We start from the raw sequence: 24,545 nt of genomic DNA on the forward strand, positions 1-24,545 counted from the left end.
AAAATTAGCGTAAGCACCAAGAAGCAGTACTTGCAGACTGTAGTCACAGGGGAGACCGAGGCTTTATAATGGCAATCTCGAAAGATAAACCTCACCACAGCTCTGTGACCATTGTAAGATATTACTATGTGAACTAAATCCCCCACTGATATTGCTTTTAGGTTGGTGTGTTTGTTTGTTTGTCTGTTAATTTGTAGGGCGCCAGAAAACCCTTGGGTAGCTCGGCGCATAGAATAACAAGAATACTTAGAGCTTGGTTACAGGTTGGAGTTTACAGGTTGTTGGTATCATAAGTTATACACAGTAATTACATTATATACATTCTTTACATGTGAGGATAGAGGGTAACATATTATAAACGGTAAATACATTATGTACATTTTACATGTAAGAGTGGAGGGGTGGGTATGGCATCAGATCACAATGCAGATCTCCGGTTTCAAAGCTCATTGCATCGGAGCCAGGTGCGGGTATGGTGCCTGAAGCTGTTGTAAGGCTGGTCCCTTCTTAGTTCAACTGGTAGGGCGTTCCAGTACTGAGCTACTTGCACAGGGAAGCTATTGCCTCCTGTTTTTTTAGTCAGAATCTTGGGCTTTGGAGGCAGAACGAGTTGGCTGTTCTGGTTGGTCGTGCAGAGATTTTTCTTATTATTCTGTCCCTGAGGTATGGGGGGGGGGGCTGCATTGTTCAGGCATTTGAATGTTAGTGTGACAATTTTGAAGGTGATCCTATCACTAATTTTTAGCCAGTTGTAATTTCTACGCACATTCGAAATGTGCTTTCTGACTGGGAGGTTCAGGGCCGTTCTGAGTGCGTTATTTTGCAGGGTTTGAAGTTTATTGATGATGTATTTGTTGGCGCCTGCATAAAGTGCATTGCAGTAATCCAATTTTGAGAGGATCAGTGCATTGGCTAGGATAATGCAGCTAGCTGGTGAGAGGAAGGGTCTGCATGCTTTAATAGGTTTACCAGTATAGGCAGTGGATGAAGCCAGGGAGTTCACTTGTTTCCTTAGTGACAAAGTGGAGTCCAAGTAGAAACCAAGGGTCTTCACCTCTTTGGCGACGGGGATTATATTGCCATCGATATTGAAGGCGCTGTAGTTGGAATCGAGTTTTATGAAGTTGTTGGGTGAGCCTAGAATAAGGATCTCTGTTTTTTCGTTATTCAGGCAGAGGCCATCGGCTGCGATCCATGCAGAATGAGGGTGTAGATTTTGTTTACTAAAGCTGTATCCGTAATGAAATTGCCCGAAAGGGGGATGAGGATCCGGGTGTCGTCTGTGTAATTTGTGTAGGTGACACCCAGTCTGTCCAATTTGTCGAATAGAGGTTTAGTAAAGATATTGTACATAGTTGGCGAGACACAGGAGCCCTCTGGGACTCCACATGTTGTCTGGATAGGGTCTTGTTATGCTTGATTTATGCTTGATCCAAAATGGCGCGGGTGCGCAATGCATTCTGGGAGCGCTCAGAGCCATGTTGGATATTTACTTCATACCACCGTGAAACGCTGAACACATTTTGCTGAGTGTTAGATTCTCAGTGCTGAGACAAACATGCTTTTCCAAACCTGGTATGTGGTCAAGGCCATTTCTGCTGGGAAAGCTAATGTTGTTATGGCTTGCTACTGTTCTCTGTGGAGCGTGTTTTTAGAGAAGGGAGGAACTGCGCTTCTTGGAGGGAGCTCTTGATTGACCCAGCTGGCAAACGACGGCTGTTCCTCAACTGCGCAAGTGCAATTTCCAGAATGTTCGAGAATTAACTCCGCTTTGTGGAGTGTGTATATATGCGGAAGCCCGGAGGGGGTCAGGTGAGACTTCAGCTAGAGAAGGACGCTTATGTCTGGGCTTCCTGTGAGCTATGGTGCTCTCGGCCTGGCTGTTCCCGGGGTCTTCAAGCCGCTTCTGGACGAGATGAGGAATCCTGTTACGCTCACGGTGATGTATTTCTTTTTGACTTCTTTGCTTTTTCTGTGATCTATGTCATTATTTTTATGAGTTATTTCTATGTACTTGTAATCTTTGAATAAATATCCGTAAAGAGCTGATTATCTTCTAAAGAGTGCGTGGCTGTGAGTTATTGTGTCTGTCTGTTTATGGGTTGAAGTATTTGCTCTATAATTGCATTGGCGATTTATGGTTGTTCCGTGCATTTTTTGGGGAAGAGCAATACATTTTTGGCGTCACGAACAGGATTGCTTGTGATGAATTGTTCCGAGTGTCCAAGAATCTGTTGAAACGTAGATAAGGTTTGGTTGTCGTGTGAGTGAAGTTTTTGAATAGTGAAGTCTTTTCTCTTTTTGTAAGTGTTTGAGTGCCTGTGGGAGTGATTGCAGTGTAGAGAAGAAAATATATAGGTTTAACGAGGTTTTGCTTTGTTTGCGATAATGAGTAGTTTGTTCAAGAAGAAGAATGTTACCGCTGGCGGTGACTGTTCCGATGTTGTTATCCCAGGTTGGACTAAGAGTCCATATGATAAGTTGGCTCAGGCATGGGCATGTAGTGCCGGTTTAAGTGAAACTTGGGATCAAGGATTGAGAGATGCCGATCCGACTGATGTAATTGCATGCTTGCAACAAGTTCCAGTAGAACGTGGCAAAGAATGTGCGGCTTTAGGTAGGCGAGGTTGGGTTCTTTTGCATGCTTACAGGAAAATACATCAAATGAAGGTGGACATGAAAAATGAGGTTTTGCGTTTAGAGAGAGAGCTAGCTGCAGAACGGCAGACTGCGTTAATGCAGCAGATTCAAATGAAACTGTTTAAAGATAAGGCCGACACATATCAGGCGGTGGCCGAGAGGGCAGCAGTACGAGTAGCCCGGTATAAGTATAGGAAAAGACGGGGAGGGGTCAACAAAAGAAAGGTGGCAACTGTAATCGCTACCGCTGGCGTAGACTGGGATCCGGACAAGTGGGATGGTGATATTTTTGATTCGACCAGTCTAGAAAGTAGTTCTGCAGATGAGTCTGACCCCAAACCAGAGGCGAAACAGAAAACAGTGGCGGCGAAGCCTGTTAGAAGACGGTGAGCCGGACCACACCCGCAGAATCCTGGCGGAATGGTGGATTTAACCATGCTGGAGGATTACACACAACAGGAGGTTGGGGAAATTATTACACGTTTGAGGCAAAAATTAGGGGAAGCTTTATTGACATGGATGGTGAGATTGCTAGATGGGGGTGCTGCAGGGTTGTTAATAGATTCTACTGATTCACAGCATTTTTACCCCTGTCAATTGACACCAATGTACAGAATGTCTTAAGAGCAGGACCGCCCCCTGACGCAAATGATCACGATACGCAGGTGTCTTTGTTGCACCTGGTAGCCCAAGCATGTAACCATAAATACCCTATTACCACAGATTGGCCCAGTGAAGAAACAAAGTGGTATACGTTGAGAGAAGCAATTCAAGAAGTCAGGGAGCATGCTATGAAAGAGGCGATTCACATAGATGCACCTGATCACATGGGAGCCGTGCCGCTCTCAGTTTCAACTCAAAACATGGTGATTAGAACTGCGCCACCCGCATACAAAAGTGTCATTATGACTTTGCTCCTAGGTATGATGGGCAAGGCTACTGATGAGGTAGCAGATGCCATTCGGCAACTTGCAGATTTGGGTGAGTGGGATAAGAGCGATAACAAGCCATGAGAGAGAGAGGCTTAGTGAGAGAAGAACTGAAGGCAGGCGGCAAGATAGCAGAGACTCCCGATTGTCCCGAAAAGACATGTTTTTGGCTTTGTTAAAAGATGGTGTGCCACACGAAGAAATTGATGGCATTGAAACCAGAGTAATGTATGAATTATACAAAAAATGAGGACTTACAGCCAAAGGGCGCTATAAACATGTTAAGAAACAGGTAGTCACCATGCCACAGGGGGACACTTCACCTTCTGCTCCCCCTGCGGAAGAACAAGACGAAGGGTCTATGGGGACACCTTCCCCGTACCAGTCGACATCCGCTGATTTGAGAAAGGTGGTGAGTGCGATGCTAGAGGCGGAGTCGAGTCACACTCATTCAAAGTATGACTAGGGCTTCGGCCAAGCTCCGGCAGCATCTGCCCGCATAAAAGTGGATAGGCGGCCTCATGTTGATGTTAAGATTTTTTGGGGGCCAGGAAATGCACAAGGGGTGCGAGCATTGATAGACACCGGGGCGGAGGCCTCTTTGATTCATGGTAATCTGACACGATTTAAAGGCAAACAATTTACGATTACAGGTTTAGGGGGAAAGGAGACCCCCGCAGTGCAAACGCGAGTGGAAATGAAAATAGGCAATTTAAAGAGGCAGAAATACCAAGTGTTGATTGTCCCGATACCTGAATATATAATTGGCTTTGACATTTTGGAAGGGCTAACCTAGGGACTTGGCGGTAAAACGTATCAGTTTGGGGTGAGTGCATTGATTTGTACACCCATTACCGTAGGCAAATTGACAATACCCCCAGTGCAAGTGCCAGTGGCAACCAAGCGGGTAGCAATGAAACAATACCGCATTCCTGGGGGGCACAAGGAAATCTCAGACACCATTAAAGAGTATGTGGAGGCAGGTGTATTACGCCCTATTACCACCTCATGGAACAATCCGCTCTGGCCTATTAAAAAGGGAGATGGGTCGTGGAGGATGACAGTGGGTTACAGGGAGTTGAATAAACATACTCCTACCTTAGTGCCCGCAGTCCCAGATGCTATTTCATTGATTGAAAATGTCCAAATGTTTGAGGGGACTTGGTATGCAGTGATCGATTTAGCTAATGCATTTTTCTCTGTGCCAATTGCTGATGAGTGTCAAGAACAGTTTGCATTTACGTGGGGTGGATGTCAGTACACTTTCACGAGACTACCCATGGGGTACATGCACAGCCCGACTATCTGTCACCGGCTGGTGGCAGAGCACTTAGACAAGATACCGTGTAAACCTGACATACAAATCTCTCATTACATTGATGATATTTTGATCCAGGGCAAGGATGAACACAGTGTGCAAAGTCAGCTAGATGTCCTTATGGAAGGATTAAAAAAGGAAGAGTGGGAGATTAATCAGAGTAAAATTCAAGGTCCAGCTGAAACAGTGATATTCCTAGGGATTCAGTGGCATCATGGGCATCGAGAAATGGTGTCAAAAGCTCGACAGAAAATACTTGAATTCACCACTCCAACGAACAAAAAGCAAGCTCAGCATTTTATAGGACTGTTTGACTTTTGGAGACAGCACATTCCGCATTTAGGGCAGATATTGGCCCCCCTCTACAAGGTGACACGAAAGAAATATGAGTTTCAGTGGGGGGAAGAGCAGCAGAAAGCCTTTGAGATGGCGAAAGACACGGTGCAGCAGGTGCTTGATTTATGGCCCTTGAAGGAAGGCGAAGTGGAATTAAATGTGTCTGTGCAAGACAATTATGCTACCTGGAGTGTGTGGCAGTAACAAGACAGGAAACGTGTGCCATTAGGGTTTTGGAGTCGTAAGTTGTCCGATGCTGGTAACTCATATACTCCGTTTGAGAAGCAATTGCTGGCATGTTATTGGGCTCTTGTTGATACCGAGCAGATGACGGTGGTTCATGATGTATTTATGAGACCTGAAATACCAATCATGCAGTGGGTACTGAGCTCTCCTAAAACGCATCGTATAGGACATGCTCAAGAAGCCAGCATAATTAGGTGGAAATGGTATATTCAAGACAGAGCCAAATCAGGAAAGGGTGGAGTAGCAAAACTACATGAGCAAGTAGCTAACATCCCGCCCTCAGATTACATACCACCGGAGGTTCCTGAAAAACGTGAGTCTCCTGTGAAATGGGGGGTACCTTACAGCGATTTGACCGTGGAGCAAACAGAGCATGCTTGGTTCACGGATGGTTCAGCCCGATACGTGGGAACTGAGCATTACTGGAAAGCAGTGTCGTACAATCCCAAAACAAAAAAGATGTTGACAACGACAGGGAAAGGGAAGAGCAGTCAGTTCGCAGAACTTTACACGGTTTACCAAGCGTTGAAACAAGAGACTCCTGGTCAATGTTATGTGTACACAGATTCATGGTCAGTGGCGAATGGATTGGCAGTGTGGTTGCCAACTTAGCAAAAGAATGGATGGAAGATTCATTCAAAAGAGTTGTGGGGAAAGGAACTGTGGCAGGATATTGCCGAAATGTTGTTACAAAGTGAAGTCTTTGTATATCATGTTGACGCGCATTGTGCCACAGATTCATTAGAACGTTAGTTTAATTCTGTTGCAAATTAACACACCAAGATTTCCTCAGTGGATGCAGAGGCTCGGGAAGACGATATGGAGGGTTTGGCCAAATTGGCACATCAGAAATGTGGGCACCTTGGAGAAAAGTCTACTATCAGGTGGGCACAAGCTCGAGGCATCAGTCTTCTTTTAGAAGTAGTGAAAACCATTATTTTGCAATGTCCCGTGTGCCAACACCAGTTACATAGACTGATACCTCAAATTGTTCGAGGCACATTGAGAAGAGGAAAATTACCAGGTCAAATTTGGCAGATTGATTATATTGGTCCTATGCCAATCAGCAGATGTTGTCAGTATGCATGCACTATTGTGGATACCTACTCAGGATATTTGATGGTTTTGCCGTGCAAACGTGCAACCCAATTGAACACCATCAGGTTGTTAGATCAGATCATATTACAATATGGAGTGCCTTTGCAGATTCAAAGTGACAATGGGTCACATTTCAAAGGCAAATGAATCCAAGAATTTTGTCAGGAAAAGAGCATTGAGTGGATCTATCATGTGCCCTACCATCCAGCTGTGGCAGGGCTAATTGAACAAATGAATGGGTTACTGAAAGAACAGTTGCGCAAATCTGGAGATGGCAGTTTGGCAGGCTGGTGTGATCGTGTGTTGGATGCGGTGCAAGTGTTAAACAATAGGCCTGTTTATGAACATGAAACTCCTTTGATGAGACTAATGACTCCTACTTTGCAGGTTCAACCCAATTCAGTCAGAGAAACACTATTATACTGGGAAATTACTCCAGGTTCTTTAGCTCCCTATCGAGCAACTCCAGAGTCAGCAGGGGTAGACTTGCATTCTAATGAAGAAATCAGATTAGATCCAAGAGGAATAGTTGTAATTGAAACAGGGATTGGAGTATAGATTCCCCCAGAGCATATGGGATGGATTGCCCCTAGATCTGGCCTACCATTGAAGGGAGTTCAAGTGTTGGGAGGGGTAATTGATGCTGATTACCAAGGCGAGATTAAAGTCATCCTAATGAATAGTGGGGATCAATTGTTATCAATACACAAGGGTGATCGAGTGGCCCAATTGATTGTCATTCCCATTAAATTGTCCATGATTAAGAAAGGGGAGCCTCCTACAGTGTTAACTACCCGTGGGGATCGTGGTTTTGGCTCTTCAGACAGTATGGTACCGGGTGCAAAGGTGTGGGTGGAAAAGCCAAGTGGCCCACCAGTACCCGCAGATGTCATTGCATCAGGCAAAGATCAAGTTGTTTTAGTTATGGAGCCCGGTAGAAAGAAATGGCAATATGTACCCGCAGACAAATGTTACCTGAGAGAGTGATGTGCAACATAGATATCTCTTTTCTGGGTTTGCTTTTTAGATCCTGGGTCTGGTTGGTGTAACTGTGGCACTAAATGGACTCCATTTGGGCGAATTAAACGATCTGCTGTTACAACCGAAAAATGTCTCATCTGTGCCAGTGATCAAGGGGATACTGATAGTGATGAATAATGTTGTCCCCAAGCAGCCCTATGCCAGTGCCGAAAAGCCCGCCAGACTGAAGACATGGATTTGTGAAATGCGACAAACACATCAGGAGCAAGTGAAAACAACCTTGATGCCAGTCGTGCCAGACGTGATCGTAGGAAGACGAAAACACTCTCCTATGATTACCCAAGAAGAGAATATGTGGATTTATCTGGCACAGCAAGTACTGAACATATGACACTTTTGTCTTACTGATGTGCCCAATGCTGAAGCTTTATTGACTACGTGTTTAGTAGCGGTGCCAACGCCTGTTCCGGTTTTAAAGCACATCTTCGGCCTCACACATAACGATTCTTGAGTTCAAGACTCAGACATTAGACAATCTTTTTCAGTTTACGAATACTGTCGGTTCTGCCAAGAGACTGACAGAAAGTGGAGAAATTTGACACGGGTTATTACTTACAATATAACTCAAGGTGATGTGTGTTACATTATGGCATGCAAAGCACAAGAAATTGGCAAATGCCGACAAATAGAGTTGACCAATCAGTACAATAACACCATGTTCGAGAGGCGACTATGTTCGCGAATGTCACGCAAATGCACCAGTGTAAATAATACTATGTCCTGCAATCATACAGTGATAACTGCTAGTCATTTGAATCATGTGAAACTTCCAACAGGATGGCTCTTTTCATGTGGTAACATTACACATGCTTATATTCCAGCTAACATTTCTGGAGGTCCATGTGCTTTACCTCGATTAGGACTAATGATGTTTCCTTTACACTGAGTGATAACTCGAGGTAAAAGGTCAACTTACGAATCTGTAGGGCTATCTCCTGACTGTGATTCACATGTACATTTGTTATCAGAAGCTGAGGTTCTAGCATTAACCCTTTCATTAGTGGGTGTTTGGGGTTTAACTGCTGGAGGTTACAAATACTTGATGAAATTAGCGTGTTTAGTAGTTAAAGGTCTTAATCATACTTCGCAGGCTTTAGAAGAATTACTCCTTGATAGTTATTAGAAAAGCACATTTGCGCAGAACAGAGCTGCTGTTGATTACCTATTGCTAAAACATAATTTAGGGTGTAATGCCTTTGAGGGTATGTGTTGTTTCAATTTAAGTGACCACTCAAGATCTATTGAAAGTCATATTCGAGGTTTGAGGGATCTCATTTCTCAAGTGTCTCAAGATCGTAATAGAAATTGGTGGGATTGGTTATTCTCATGGATACCTGATATTGGGGGTACACTACGTTACATTTTTGCTTGCATTTTTATTATATTATCGATCATAATTGCTTGTTGCTGTTGCATTCAATGTATTCCCAATTTAGTTTTAACATTTCATAGGTTTCAGAGACCGGTTCCTGTGCCACCGGGATATGGAAGATAAATATCCAAAGGGTGGAATTGTTATGCTTGATTTATGCTTGATCCAAAATGGCGCGGGTGTGCAATGCATTCTCGGAGCGCTCGGAGCCATGTTGGATATTTACTACATACTGCCGTGAAACGCTGCACACATTTTGCTGAGTGTTAGATTCACAGTGCTGAGACAAACATGCTTTTCCAAACCTGGTATGCGCTCAAGACCATTTCTGCTGGGAAAGCTAACGTTGTTATGGCTTGCTACTGTTCTCTGTGGAGCGTGTTTTTTAGAGAAGGGAGGAACTACGCTTCTTGGGGGGAACTCTCGATTGACCCAGATGGCAACCGACGGCTGTTCCTCAACTGTGCAAGTGCATTTCTAGAATGTTTGAGAATTAACTCCCCTTTGTGGAGTGTGTATATATGCGGAAGCCCGGAGGGGGTCAGGTGAGACTTCAGCCAGAGAAGGACGCTTACGTCTGGTCTTCCTGTGAGCTGTGGTACTCTCGGCCTGGCTGTTCCCGGGGTCTTCCAGCCGCTTCTGGACGAGATGAGGAATCCTGTTACGCTCACGGTGATGTATTTCTTTTTGACTTCTTTGCTTTTTCTGTGATCTATGTCCTTATTATTTTTATGAGTTATTTATATGTACTTGTAATCTATGAATAAATATCCGTAAAGAGCTGACTATCTTCTAAAGAGTGCGTGGCTGTGAGTTATTGTGTCTGTCTGTTTATGGGTTCAAGTATTTGCTCTATAATTGCATTGGTGATTTATGGTTGTTCCGTGCATTTTTTGGGGAAGAGCAATACAGGTCTGCAGAGTCTAAAGTGAAGAAGACTTGCATGCTTCTTTTGTCGAGAAAGGATTGGACCCAGGCTATAGCTTCACTTGAGAAGTGGACGGCTGATGCTAGGTGTTTGCAGAGTACTGTGTGGTCCACTAGGTCAAAACCCGCCGACAGATCAAGGAAGAGTAGCATAGCTGTGTTTCCTTTGTCGTTGAGCTCGTTGATTTGGGCTTTAAGATCTATAAGTGCGGTCTCAGTGCCGTGCTGAGGTCTGAAGCCCGATTGACGAGTGCCAAGGAGTTGGTTAGTCTCCAGGTATTTTTGGATTTGGAGATAGGCCACTCTGTCAATTATCTTCAGGAGGAAAGGGACAGTAGTGATGGGCCTATAATTGGTAGGGTTGGAGGGGTTTAGGGTTTGTTTTTTTAGCAGGGGCTGAACCCAGGACTCTTTTAAGCTGCTTGGGACTGTGCTAGATGAGAAGGAGGCGTTGATGAGTTTGGTAACGAAGGGGGCTAGGTCTCTGGCAGCATTCTTAGTTATCTGGGTCGGGCAGTAATCGCCTTTGCAATTGGAAGGTTTTAGTAAGGCAATGATTTTTTCAGTTTTGTGAGTGGAAATTTTAACGAATTTGAAAGATGTTAGGCTAGGTTTGGACGTGGGCGTGGGAGTACTGGGAGTTTCGCTGAGAGGGAGCGAGGCTTTTTTATAGTAATTTTAGATTGTAATGTTTTCACTTTATTAGCAAGGGCATTTTGGATATTGGTACACCATTGCTTGTCTTTGGGTACGTTATCGGGAGGTGGTATGGGAGATTCAAGTTCTCGCAGGATTGCAAATAATTACTTGTGTTGGAGCATGCGTTGGAGATTCTATCGTTATAGACGTCTTTTTTAGCTTGGATGATTGCTTTCTTGTAGTTAGTATCGCGTAGTTTGAGTTTAAGTTTGTTTTCAGCTGTAGTCTGGGTCAGAATCAGTTCGCAGGGCATTGATAGTTGGGAGGAGCAGGGGTAAGATATTGTCAGGTGTGATGTTTTTTCTGGATCTAGCGGGAACCGATGGTGCCATTATTTTTTCAATTCTGAGCATCTTATTGAATGTTAAGTAGAAATTAATTAGGAAGTGGTCAGTCCACGACTGGGGTGTAATTTTGGTGATAGTAGTAGGGCAGTTGGAAGTGGCTACCCAGTCTAATATTCTCCCTTTGTCGCCGGTCGGGGTGAGGACTTTTTGGGTGAGGCCATGTCCGTCAAACATGGTGGCAATACCTTGCGCTTGCTTGGCATCTGCGTCGTTAAAACCTAGGTTAAATCACCCAGGATCATTGTCTGGGATGACTTTTTTGTGTTGCTCGCTAGGAGGCTGGATAATTCCTCTTCAAATAGGCCTAAAGGCCCTGGTGGTCTGTAAATGAGATAGATAGTTAGGGTTTGGCATGGGGATATCAGAAGTTCGCAGGATTTTAGGGCGAGCGGTGTTGTTAATCTTACATTAAGGTTAGATTTGGAGATGATGGCTAAGCCACCACCCTTGGCGTTCTGGCGGTCTAGTCTTAGTAGTTGGTACTCTTTGGGTATTGCTAGGGAGAGGGCTGGGCCTGCTGCGTCATGTAGCCAGGTTTCTGTGACTGCTAGGAGGTCGAGGTTATCTAATGTAAGGAGTTCGGCTATTTCAGTGGCGTGGGCCACGACTGATCTAGCATTGATCAGTGCTCCTGTTATGGAGGTCGTTTTAGGAAGACAGTTGGTGTTAGTGGTAACCAGGATGGGTTCTTCCATTATGGTGCTAGCAGGTAATTGTGGGTTAGGATGCATTGAGATCCTAGTCTGGATTTTGAGAATGGTGCGATGGTTCAAATAGGCATTGCTGGGTACCTGCGGTTCGTAGAGGGTGGAGAGTCTAGCGCGAAGCCTAGAATTTCTATGGAGAGTAGGGCAGGGTACATGTTTAAATTGGTCCATAGTTACCAGTATTAGTTGTAGTAACAGTAGTGGGGCCTATGTTGAAAGAGTCGTGCTAAAATGCATTCTGCTGGATTAGAGGATGTTATACCATATACTGTGATGTATAGGTAGGCTGAGAACACAGGAACCCAGGGGTGGCACAGTAGGCGGTCACTCGATTGGGGCACAGTTGGCTAAAATAGATTTAAGACTATAATTCATGGTTCTAATTTTGCTAATGAGGCTAGGCGCTAGTCAGATTTGTGTGCTGTAGCCACAGATCGTAGTAGGCAATGCAATGTGGTAGACACACCAATGTTCACAATGGTGAGTAGCATTATAAAAAGCATGGAAAAGAGTAGGCATTGTAGTACATGAGTTTAAGAAGTCCGTTATGCAAGGCATATTGGGTATGTGCTATACATGCAGCGTGGTATGCTAGGATGATATGGGCAGAGTTAACATAGATTAAGGCATTGGGTGCCTAATATTAGAATATAATGTAGCGTGTTGGTAAATATAGAGCTATAGGTAGGTACAGTGCACTATACATTAGATGTTCACCTGGTATTGGAAGGCAGTTAGATAACAATACACTAATGGGCTAAGAGCGACTATCAAATTATAATGTAGTGGCAGGCTAAAAGCAACTATCAAATTACAGTGTAGTGGCAGGCTAGATGCAACTATCAAATTACAATGTAGTGGCAGGCTAGATGCAGTTCTCAATGGCAATGCACTTTCAAATGGCAGTTTTCAATGGCAAAGCACTTTCAAATGGCTAAATGCAGTTTTCAATGGCAAAGCACTTTCAGTGGCTAAATGCAGTTTTCAATGGCAAAGCACTTTCAATGGCTAAATGCAATTTTCAATGGCAGTGCACTTTCAAATGGCTAGATGCATGTGCAATTGTAGGGCAATACAATGAATATAGCTAACAGGAGATGATGCAGCAGATAGATGGCTGGGTATAGATAGCATGTGGAAAGCTTGGGAGCAGTTTTCAAGTGTTACACCAAGTGGGACAGATGGTATCACAGTTGCAAGTTACAGGCGCTCAATGATCACGTGTAGGTTACCTCTATGGAGTAGAGTGCGGTGTCAGACACCAATAAAGTCTGCTGTGCTGCGAGGGCGATGTACAGGCTCTGGGTGATCTGGGTAGGCTCAGGAGCCAGGGGGGCAAGGGCCAGTAGGGCAATAAACAGGGCTAGTAGCGATAGAGCTTAGTGTCCTGGAGCAGCCTGTAGCTCAGTTAGCTCAGTCAGGACTTGAGCCTTTTCACGATGCCTTCTCACGGAGGCCGGCTCACGCCTGCCCGGTGTCCTGATTGGCCTCTTAACAACAGGGGGAGCCAATCAGGGCTTGTTGCTGCAGAACTTGGAGGGGTGAGGAGGTACAGGCACTCGAGGCGGCCATCTTAGAATGGCAAAAAGCCTTGTGCTACAAACAAAGGCCAAGTGGCATCCAGTGTCTGCAGGGGAGGGCAGCACCATTCTGTGACCTGGAAACTGGGTGAAGACTTGCAGAATCCCAGTTTAGTTCTCCTGCCAATATAGTATTCTCCATGTCTCCCATTTCCGACCAAGCCATCAAAAGAATATTTAAGTTATCCACAACATGTTCATCATCAACACAAATTAAATTAAAAATAAGGTGGACACACCAACACTGGAGCTCCAAGAAAGTATACAGCTAAAATGCCCTCACATGGATCATGCCGTCGAACTGCGTTCACCTTTAAACCATTATCAATGGCTATTGCAAGGCCACCAAAGGAGTGACCAAATGGCCCCTTAAGTGCTTTTTGCAAAATAACTTTTTAGCCACCCATAAAATTCCATTAGCCAAGTTTCATGACAGAAAGGAATATTAAAATCAGACAGATTTAATATGTTAGAATTGTCATGCATCAGTTTGGTGAAACCCCTAGATATTCCATGATGAAACATTATAAACCTTGTACACTAAAGTGACTTCTAGTGCACGTTTACTGTTTTAGATTGACCAAGTGCCCTAGGTAACCATGCTCAATCTTTCACTGGGTCCCGTTCAGAACCAATATTGGTAAATAAAATACTGATCTCTGTTTCAATCCTGATGAGTTTAGATTTATTCTCAGTGTTGGACCATGCAGACTACTCCAACCAACCCTTCCTCAGGGAAGCACTCACCTCCCCACCACTATTCATGGAAGGGATTATGCAGTCAGGATTTTCTCATACAAAAAAACAAAACACCTCTAACCACATTTGCAAAAATGATTCTGGCTATATTTTAATGATAGGGCCTCATTACGAGTTGGGCGGTATTCTGGCTTTAAATGCACCGGAATACTGCCCAGCTGAATTATCGTTACCGCCACTTGGCGCAGCGGAATTGCTGCCGCATTATAAATGGCAGTGTAATTCCCCATTATTTTTGAGTCCATTAGACTCAATGGGGCTTTTTTTTCTCTGAATTACCATGGCAGAATGTCTTCTTAAGTAATTCCGCATTTGGTGGTGAGTGGCAAAATTTACCTCCAGGATTATCCTGGAGGTAAATCTTGCACTCCATGGCCCGATTTCGTAATTTGGCATAGCGATAAAATTGGCGGTAACTATGTTACCACCAGTTTTCCAATTACCGCCATACTCGTAATTAGGCCAATATTCTTTGATGATAGATGTAAGGTTACAAAGCCCACTCTTGTTGGATCAACTTGCTGTATATATGTAACAGAAATAAATCTCAATTGTGGAATTTCTGCAGGAAAAGAGATAAGATGTTACAATGCTTTAAAATCCTCATGGATGAATTGAAAAAAATAAATTCTGCAGATTCGTTGAAGCTCTTGCACAAAACATAATGTATATAGGGGAGGATTGAATTTCGGGCTGGACAACACACCCTCTGGTTGAATCAATCGGCAAACTTCAAAGTGGTCTACTTGAGCTTGGGGCTTGGTATCAAAAATCATGGTCAGCATTGGGCCGACTCCGTGGATGAAAGAAGCAATGTCTGTGTTAAGCGACTCAGTCAACACCTCACTCAGATAGGCTGGCATTAATCATAGGAGACATTTATGGGTAATCACTAAGAGGTGATAGTGAATCCTTGCCTCAACTCGAAAGCCAGTGCAAGTTATGCCTGGCATCTGAGATATGATCCTTCGCTTGATTCCTGTAACAACTCTTACTGCACAGTTCTGTATAACTTGAAGACGATTACATTCTGATTTAGAGACACCCACCAAAAGACTGCTACAATAGTACATATTTGACCAGACTATGGCCCTCGCTATCATCTCGCTGTTAGCTTGAGACATATATGGCCCAGGTTGAGCTACAAATTTTATGTAATAGGCTGAGGATGAAACCAAATTGTTTACTTGAGCTTGCATTTTCAGATTCTGATCTAAAACAATTCCTACTGTTTCCACTTTTTTCTATGTCTCAATATCACTCCCTGCTACTGAAAAACAATTATAGTCTTCATATTTTATTATTAGTCACTATCGCCATTTGCTCTGTTTTTTCTTTATTGAGCGCCATGTTTGTATGAGATTATATATTTTGATGAGGATTCTTTCATCCTCACTGTGAATTCAAGTAGGGGGGATGACACATTTTATGTCATCTGCGAAGTTGGTAAAAGCAACGTCATTTTTTTCCAATAGGTTAAAAAAGGGAACAGTGAACACATTATATAGATAAGGTGACAGACAAGCTCCCTGTGGGACTCCACAAGCAAGGAGCACATATAGGGAGTCTATATCCTTGCTGCAAACTCTGCACCACCTATTGCACAAAAAAGACGTGATCCAGGGAGTAGCGTTATCAGAACAGTAGGCAACCTCTTTCAGCCTAGTAACCAACAGTGTATGATCAACAAGATCAAAAGCCGCAGAAAGATCCAACAACATAAGCAGAGCCACTTGACCTTTGTCTATGGAATGTAACAGTCTTGATTTCCAATCAAGTAGTGCTGTTTTGGTCCCGTGCCCCTGCCTGAAGCCAGACTGACATTTATTTAAAATCTTGTGCTCATTCAAATGTGCTGAAATTTGAATGTTTGCCACGCAATCTAACATTTTTTGAAGAAAGGGGGTGTTAGTGATTGGCCGGTAGCTAGCTTCAGTATTCGGACATAGGCCAGGCTTTTTTAATAGCGGTATGATCCACAAACTTTTTAGCCCAACAGGGATGTGATTTTCCACAAAGGATGCATTCACACATTTACATAAGGCGTTAATCAAAATCCGGAAAAAGGCCTTTATGATCATTGTCGGGCAAGGATCCCCTTTGCAGCTTTTGGGTTTGAGATGATCCACAATGTTTGCCAATTCGGCTTCCGAAACATCCTTAAAATTGAATTGACTAGCCAATGGTTTTTGTACATGTAACACTACTTCGTGGTTTTTAATGCCTGGACCAATATTGGTCCTCTTAGCCTCAATATCTTTTTTATCCAATCCAGCTTCCTGCACATAGCGTTTTGAATCATTGTACATCAGGCAGAATCTTTTACGAGCGTATCTGAGTTATTTTGATATGGAGTTTCTAATTATCTTAATATTTTAAAAGGTTCTTAGCCTCAGAATTAGAATTTGCTAACGTTACATTAAACATACTTTTTTCGGATGCTATGACTGCTGTTTTAAAATCTTTTGCAGCCTTTTTATATGCTTCCCTGTTAGGAGTATCTTGAGATGATCTCCATACACAGAAAAATTTGGTTTTGATCATTTTCAATTCAAGTAACTCTGGAGTAAACTAGTCGTTCCCCCTTTTTTCAATGTTAAATTTAGTTTTAAAAGGCACAAGGTAAAATGGCATTACACGTTGCCATAAATAAGCTAAGGAAAATATCAACTTTGTGATCTGCAATATATGTTATGATATGATATGACATGGCATTTATAACATGCCTGTACACAAGTGTTTTTAGGCGTGACAAGACAAGGGGGGAAACAAGGGAGGACAAAATAATGAATACTAGGCCTTGTGTCATTAAGATTGTGCAAGTGCGGGGTAATTGGAAGGGGACAAGTGTCAGGGGGGAGGGGTAGCTGGAAGTGCAGTTAACTCACAAGGGCAGCAGCAGGTGGCTCATAAGTGCAGAGAGAAGGGACTGTAGGGTTGCAGATACAGACCATTAACTGCTGGGAGCCCAGAGGCAGTGAGAGGGCAACTGGGCATGCAGGAGCTTGGGCCCGAGTTCAGAGGGTGACCAGGTGACCACTGCGCAGAGTAGTCAGGTGCATCAGCAGAGGAGAGGATGAGAGAAAGCGGAAGCCAAAAGGTCTTGAGTTGTTTCCAGAACCGCAGGGGGATCTGCTCAAGTTTGAGAGAAGCACAGAGGCTGTTCCAGAAGGAGGCCCCAGCCGAGGAGATAGATCTGCCCCAACTCTCTGCTTGAAGATGCGTCTGACTCTCAAAAAGTTGGAGGTGGATGAGCGGAGAGCTCGAGAAGGAAGATGTTTTGGAAGAGAAAGTTGGAGGTGGAGCGGTCCCATGTCCCAGAAAACATGGTGGACAATGGGCCTCATTACGACCCTGGCGGAAATGGAAAAATGATGGCGGAAATGCAATACCGCCATCGAACACCGCTCGTTGCGAGTATGACCCGTCACCGTAAAGTACGATGCCATTAGCGACACCGCAGTGAACGGCAACGCTAACTGCACCAAGTACGCGCACGCGCGCCTTGCAAAACCGGAATCACCGCCATGGCGCAACGGTACGCGAATTCTGACCCTAGCGGACATGTACTGAACGCCATCAAGCACGTCGTAAAGTACCATTCCGCCATGGCGAGAAATACGGCATCGTGAACCAACCGTAAATGGCCCACTGAGTGCCTGTACTCCACTCCCTGGCCACATTGCACAACTCCTGGCAGGCGCAATGCACTCACACTATGCAACCAGTGAAATCTACAATTCACCCATGCATGCCAACGTAGAAATGCATGCAGGGGCTCAAAGCGCCCCGTGAGTGGGCATCCATGTACGGCATGTCACCATAGCCGTACTGATGCAGCACAGGCATGTGAAGGTACAATACATCAAAATGAAAATCAAGAACACATGACACAAAACAACAGTAGTCCCCCATCGCTTGCCACCAGCGCAAGGCAACATCCAAAACAGCATCCTGAGGGGGATTGCACCAGCCCTGTACTCTTGCCAGTAAACAAACCAACCATCAGCAGAAGCATGTACCACACAAGTTGGCAGAGTGACTGAGCAGCCAGGCTCATCCCAAGAGGGGCCGATGGGAGCTGCAGGGCACAGATGGCATGAATACAGAAGCTATTCCAATGGACATGACCCCAGTCCCCCTCCAACAAACGCACGCAAACACAGGCACCTGTGACCAGCCACATTCTGAACATCCCATCATTCCACCAATCGACCTGGCTGACAGGCACCAGTCGGCCAAAAGCCAATCCCCCGCCCCTGAACAGCACATCATGTAAACAGTCACAATGGCAGCCCCTATCCGTGACCATACTGTGCTACGTAGGCAAACGCGGCCAGTACTGTACCACACAACTCAACTCAGAAGGCGGAACACAATGCAGATCATCTCGCAATACATACCGCCACAAATCGAAAATCGCCACATCACCTGCAAAGAATAACGCAACACGACAAATATCGGAATACAATTTAAATGCACATCCAAATGACAAAGGCCCCACAGCAATTTGCAAAATAACACCAAAACATCCATCATCACCGAGGGCTGCATCTGCAATAATTGACCAGCTTCCACTTGTGTGACGCCCTGTACCATCATGGCACACAGGGCCTACATCAACGTTCCAAAAGGCAACATGGAAGCGGCAAGAACCGCAGGTCCGTCCCATGAGGCAGGCACTAGTCGAGCTGAAAGGCCGAAATGTTGCACCTAGCCACCAGTACAGCGTAAGGGCATGTGGCCCATTGGCGATCGTCCCATAAGATCGAAATGGTGCTCCACTGATTCACCCGAAGCTGCAGGTGTCGAGAGTAAAACCCATCTGGAGGAGTGGCGTAGAGATGGCATCTGCAATAGGGCAGGAGATACCTGTCACCCAAATGAAACACAAATTAACCGATTGCATTACGGGACTCATGATGCATTACAATCTTCATTCAACACACCAAATCCACACCCATATGCATGCTAGCCCACTCCAAAGGAATATACAGACCCCTAAATCAGTATCGAATCATAACGAAATCAATCGAGGTAAATACACCATTGGCAACGTCGGTTACTGTGCATGCGTCCGTCAAGATAGAACCCATGACATGGGATTAGTAACGTGCCTAGACACAAGTGTATGAAGGCGCGTCGAGACAGGGAGGATCCGACAAGGGCAGATAGACGTAAGTCCCACTATGGCAGCCTTGCATCACATAGCGCAGGGGAAGGGGAGTGATTCAAAAAACCCATGTACATGGCAGACCCTAAACGGAATCATCTGTCCATGCATCCATTCATCATTCCCTCATCCCGCAATGAAAACGCATGAATATTCACTCACATAATATGTGAAACTTCCATCGCGTCTGTGCGTAATGCAGTCTGCAAAAACCACTGTGCTCCTGGCCGGATCTGTAGTGTAGTGAAGCAAGATGGATTTGGGAACGTCCTGCCTTATCGTCCACTACGCTATTGCGCATCCCATTCAATTCATATCATTCATTGCTTGCTCGTTATGGGCCATGTCCCAAGGACATTCTACAATAGAACGTTACATTTCCAGCCAGACCTGTGGGCGTATCCTCGCCGCTACTTCAAAACCAAAAATGCTGGCCTTCGAATTCCTCACTTGCAACATTACGTCGAAAAGGCTTCTGTGAACGCTTGCATTCACAATTACATCAATGTAGTGCGGCTGTGTGTCATAATGCTAACTGGCTGCAATCACAAATGGGACGCCACGCCCGTCGGTGAAGTACGTTACTGTGCTGCATGAGGGTCGGCCATCGATCGAGCCCTACATACCACTGACTCTTCACAGGTATGTAAGCGGCTGCAATCATAGCATGTGTAACAATGGGAGCATAGCATGAAAATCAGTCAAAGTACATCACACTGCCATCGGGATTTGATACATGATTCCAATCCCAAGATGCCATGCGGCCAAATGCAGCCTTACGTGCGGGACGTGCTCGGCCAGAAGGGATTGCATCTGCCACAGATTCATTCAATCAGCACAGGTGGAGGCCATACAGGCCGACAGCACATATATAGCAGACCCAAACCCCTCCCACAACCACTCCCACTCCAAAATGCTACCGGCAGGACTAGCGATGTTGGGCCTGGGGGACCAGATAGCACTGCAAGTGCTACAACTACAAGAAGACGACGAACAACAACAGGTACAACAACCGGGCGCACAGGGGAGACGGAGGAGAAGGAGGAGGAGGAGGGCAAGGCAGGGTCAGCAAGGCCCACAAGCACTGCCACTACCACCACGCAGGCGGCCCGCAATCCCACGCCTCCGAGCTGATCCGTTCAACCTCACTGCTGAGCAGATCCACACCCTCTACCGTTTGGACCGGGACACCATAATCGCCATTGTGGACATGACACATGCTGACCTCGTGAGCATGATAGATAGCCCAACCGCCATCCCACCCCTACTGAAGGTGGTGTCTGTACTCCACTTCCTGGCCACAGGCACCTACCAGCACACAGTGGGACAGTTGCATGGCATTTCACAGCCACTGTTCTCACGGACACTCTTCCAAGTGCACGATGCCCTCCTGAAGCACGCCGACGACCACATCACACTACCACGCACGTACCAGGAGATTACCAACGCAAAAGTGGGATTCCATGCACTTGGCGGCATCCCGGGTTGCATTGGTGCCATCGACTGCACCCATGTTGAATTGGTTGTCCCACATGCCATGGAGGTCCAGTACCGCAACCGGAAACAATTTCATTCAATCAATGTGCAAATGGTGTGTGACTCCAACAAGATCTTTACGCATTGTTGTGCCAGATTTCCAGGATCTACCCATGATTCTATGGTCCTGAGGAACACAAGAATACCACGCTACATGGAGCGACACGCAGGGCACAGATCCTGGCTACTCGGTGAGTCTCATTCCATGCATGACATCGTGGCCCATTTGATGCGTCAATGACCTTGCAGGAGGGGGGGGGGGCTACTTAGCACTATCATTCCACTGACACCCTTTATTCGTCTCATACAGGTGATGCCGGGTATCCACTGAAGAGATGGCTCCTTACACCAATCCGGAACCCACAGAACGAGCATGAGGAGGACTACAACCATGCCCACTCACGTACCCGTGTGGTCATTGAACAGGCATTCGGCCTACTGAAGGCTCGTTTCCGCAGCCTCAGCAGGTCTGGCGGGGCACTCATGTACAGCCATGAGAAGGTTTCTAAGATGGTCATGGCATGTGTCATGCTGCACAACATGTGCATACGTAGGAATGTGCCCATGCCCCCTGACGCTGTACTGCATGCACCTGAAGATGATGATGATGATGATGAGGGTGGGGATGTGGAGGCACCTCAAGGAGTCCATGAGGCACAGGATGCACGTGCAATCCGACAGAGCATCATAGATGCATGCTTCTAGCAACCACGCATGGTGCCTATTACACGGAAAGGGGACCTGTGGCACTGTGTGTGTGTAGTACAGGCACATTGTGGACTGTACGCCTATGAAGGCCTCGTACGCAAATATCAATGTCCACACATGTCATTGGATGATAATGAGGTGCTGTATTGTTAATGTGATTTGATTTATACACCCTATGGACCCGCCACCCAGTGAAGCCCAACACACCCCCTCCACCCTACTACCTCCCCCCCCAACACCAGTGTCCAAATATGCATGCTGTCCGTGGGTAGACGCTATTGCAAGCCCCCTCTACGGGTATCAGGGGCACCCCTGCCCGTGGAGCGCAGGTTCCTGCCAGATCTGCGTTGGGGGCTGCCCTGGACGGAACTTGCCACGGATGATGTCTCTGCCTGCTCGCGTCCATGCATGTCTCTGAGGGTTTGTGAGAGCTCCGAGAGCACACGGCGCACAGCAGCAAGTTCAGCACAAACGTCTTTGGACGTCGCATGCAGTTCCCCCCTCAGGCTCTCGGTGCTTTTCTCCATTTGTGCTCTCAGGCTCTCGGTGCTTTTCTCCATTTGTGCTCTCAGGCTCTCGGTGCTTTTCTCCATTTGTGCTCTCAGGCTCTCGGTGCTTCTCTCCATTTCTCCCCTGAGGCTCTCACTACTTTTCTCTATTTGTGCCCTGAGTGTCTCGGTGGATGTTTCCATGGCTGCCCTGGAACCCCCGCATTCATTTGCATGGTCCTTGAGTAGCGTGGACACTTCCTGCTGTTGCTCGATCAGCAGGTCGAGGGACTGTTGCCTCTGCTGGGCCATGGACATTTGCGGTGGTGTGACAGGGGGGCTGCTCAACACATGTTGCCTTGGCACAGGACTTGTGGGGGTTGGCCAGTCGTCGTCTTCAGGGTGCCCCTGCGTGGTTTCGTCATGGTGTAGGGGATGGAACATGCAGGGGGATTGGGAAAGGTCATGGATGGTACCTACGTCGCCAGCACTGTTTTCCGTGTCGGAGCATGCTGGCATGACAGCTGTGTCACCTATGGTGCTGCTACCACCAGAGGCAGTGCCATCAGATACGTTCTTTGGGGGGACCTGTGGTGCTGGGGTTGTGGACTTGCTGGCTGCTGGGGTGCCTGTTGCAGTCCCCTCCAGTGTGCTGCCACTTGATTCCTGCTGCTGCCGTGTCTTGATCCTTGCACCTGAGGTGGAGGCTCTTGGGACGTTGGTCCTGGCCCTCTTTGCAGGCGTGCTGGTAGGGGTGTCCTGCAGCTCGTCGTTGGTATCGGACCCTGTGGTGGAGTAAAGAGGGGCGAGCGTTAGTTATGGGTCTGTCGGATTTGGAATGGCAACGTATCAAATGCATTGGGGTGGTACATGAGGCTGATTTGGGACTGGGCCTTGGAGGTGGTCTCATTTTCGTGTGGATTGAGGATGCATTCATTTGGCTGCCTGCAGTTAGGGGGTGCATGCTGCACATGTAGGGGTTGTTTATGGCATCTTGATTGATTTGTTTATTCATTCTGACTTTTAGAGGGCGCTGTCAGGGCAAAGTATGTATTGCACTATGGGGTCACATGGTACTGCACATGTTCGTGTTTTGTGGATTTCGCATTGTTTCTCTTGGCCAACCTACCTGATTCTCCGGATGTCGGCACTCCTTTCTCCATCCCTCCGACTCCCTCTATGCTCTCCATTCCTATGGTGGAGGCGCAGATATCCTCCCAGGGGGTCAACTTGATGGGCGACTCTGAACCCCCCCCGGTAGCTGTGGCGATGTTCCTGTTCGCAGAAAGTATGCTGCGTACGCGGATCCGCAGGTCGTCCCACCGCTTGCGACATTGCTGTGGCGTGCGGGGTGTTGTCCCCACCGCACTTACGCGCTGTGCCACCAGGGCCCATATGGCCTTCTTGTTGGCAAGGGCCGTCCTGGTCATTTGACTGGAGAAGACGACGGCGGCATTTTCCTGGAGGGTCTCGGTGAGCACGGTCAGTTCCTCTCGGGAGAAGTGTACCTGCCGCTTGCGATCACACGCTTTCTTGGCTACCTTTCCCATATTTATTTTTTTAACTGGGGTTGCTAACGGGTTGGGATGTGTGTCAGGGTCGGATTTTTAATGGTTGTGTTGGGATTCGGATTTTATAGTTGTGCGGCGTGCTGTTTCCCGTTCCGGCCACATGCTTTTACTTCCGTTTCCGTATATTTACGGTGCCCGTAATTTGCGGTGCCCGCTCGTTACGGTGACCGCTCATTACGGTGACCGCTAAGATGGGTGGCGGTATTGCACCTGGTGCAGCGTACGGCGGCGGTAAGGGCCGTTTTGGGGTCATTTCCGCCATCGCAGCCTTTCGGATTCCGCCATGGCGTAATGCTCGTGCCCGATGGGTCGTAATTAGCCGCACTTTGCTCCTTCGTGCAATGGCGGAAACGCTATTTACGCTGTTGCGGTCCGGTCAGTCACTTTCCGCCAGGGTCGTAATGAGGCCCAATGTAAAGGGTTTTGAAGTTGATCCTTGCAGCCACAGGGAGCCAGTGAAGAGATGTCAGAGCTGGCGAGATACAATCTCTCGGCATGAGGCCAAGGACAAGTGTTGCCCGCCTGTTCTGGATAAGTTGTAAAGGTTGAACGAGTTGTAAAGGAGTTCAACCAGGGCAGGGCCTGATCAGTAATACCAAGGTTGTCCCAGAGACGATTGAGCAAGATGGCATGGTTGACCGAGTCAAAATAAGTGGATAGATCAAGCAGAATGAGACCAGGAGGTAGATTTGAGTCAAGATATGAGAGCAAGTCTTCACGGGTGTTCAGGAGGGCAGTTTCTTCCAGCTCGGAAGCCACACCGGTGGTCATGGAGGCAGCCAACAGATTCAGTACATAGATTAAGAGGCAGTTATATTTAGAAAGAGTCTGTTGCAGTAGTCCAGCCTAGAGAGGATCAGAGTTCTGGAAACAGTGAGATTCTGGGGGAAAGTGAGAAAAGGAAGACTACCTCTGAGGAGGTGTAGCTGATAGTTTGACTTCTTAGAGATGTCAGAGATGTGAGGAGAGAAGGAGAGGGTGGAGTCGAACCAAGGTTTTTACCCTCACAGGAAGCAGCAGGAAGAGGGCCAAGAGTGGGCGGCCAGAGAGAGAGAGGCAATGAGGGAGCT

This window comes from Ambystoma mexicanum, chromosome 11, assembly GCF_040938575.1.
Source record: "Ambystoma mexicanum isolate Mex_15411 chromosome 11, UKY_AmexF1_1, whole genome shotgun sequence".
NCBI classification, from domain to species: Eukaryota; Metazoa; Chordata; class Amphibia; order Caudata; family Ambystomatidae; genus Ambystoma; species Ambystoma mexicanum.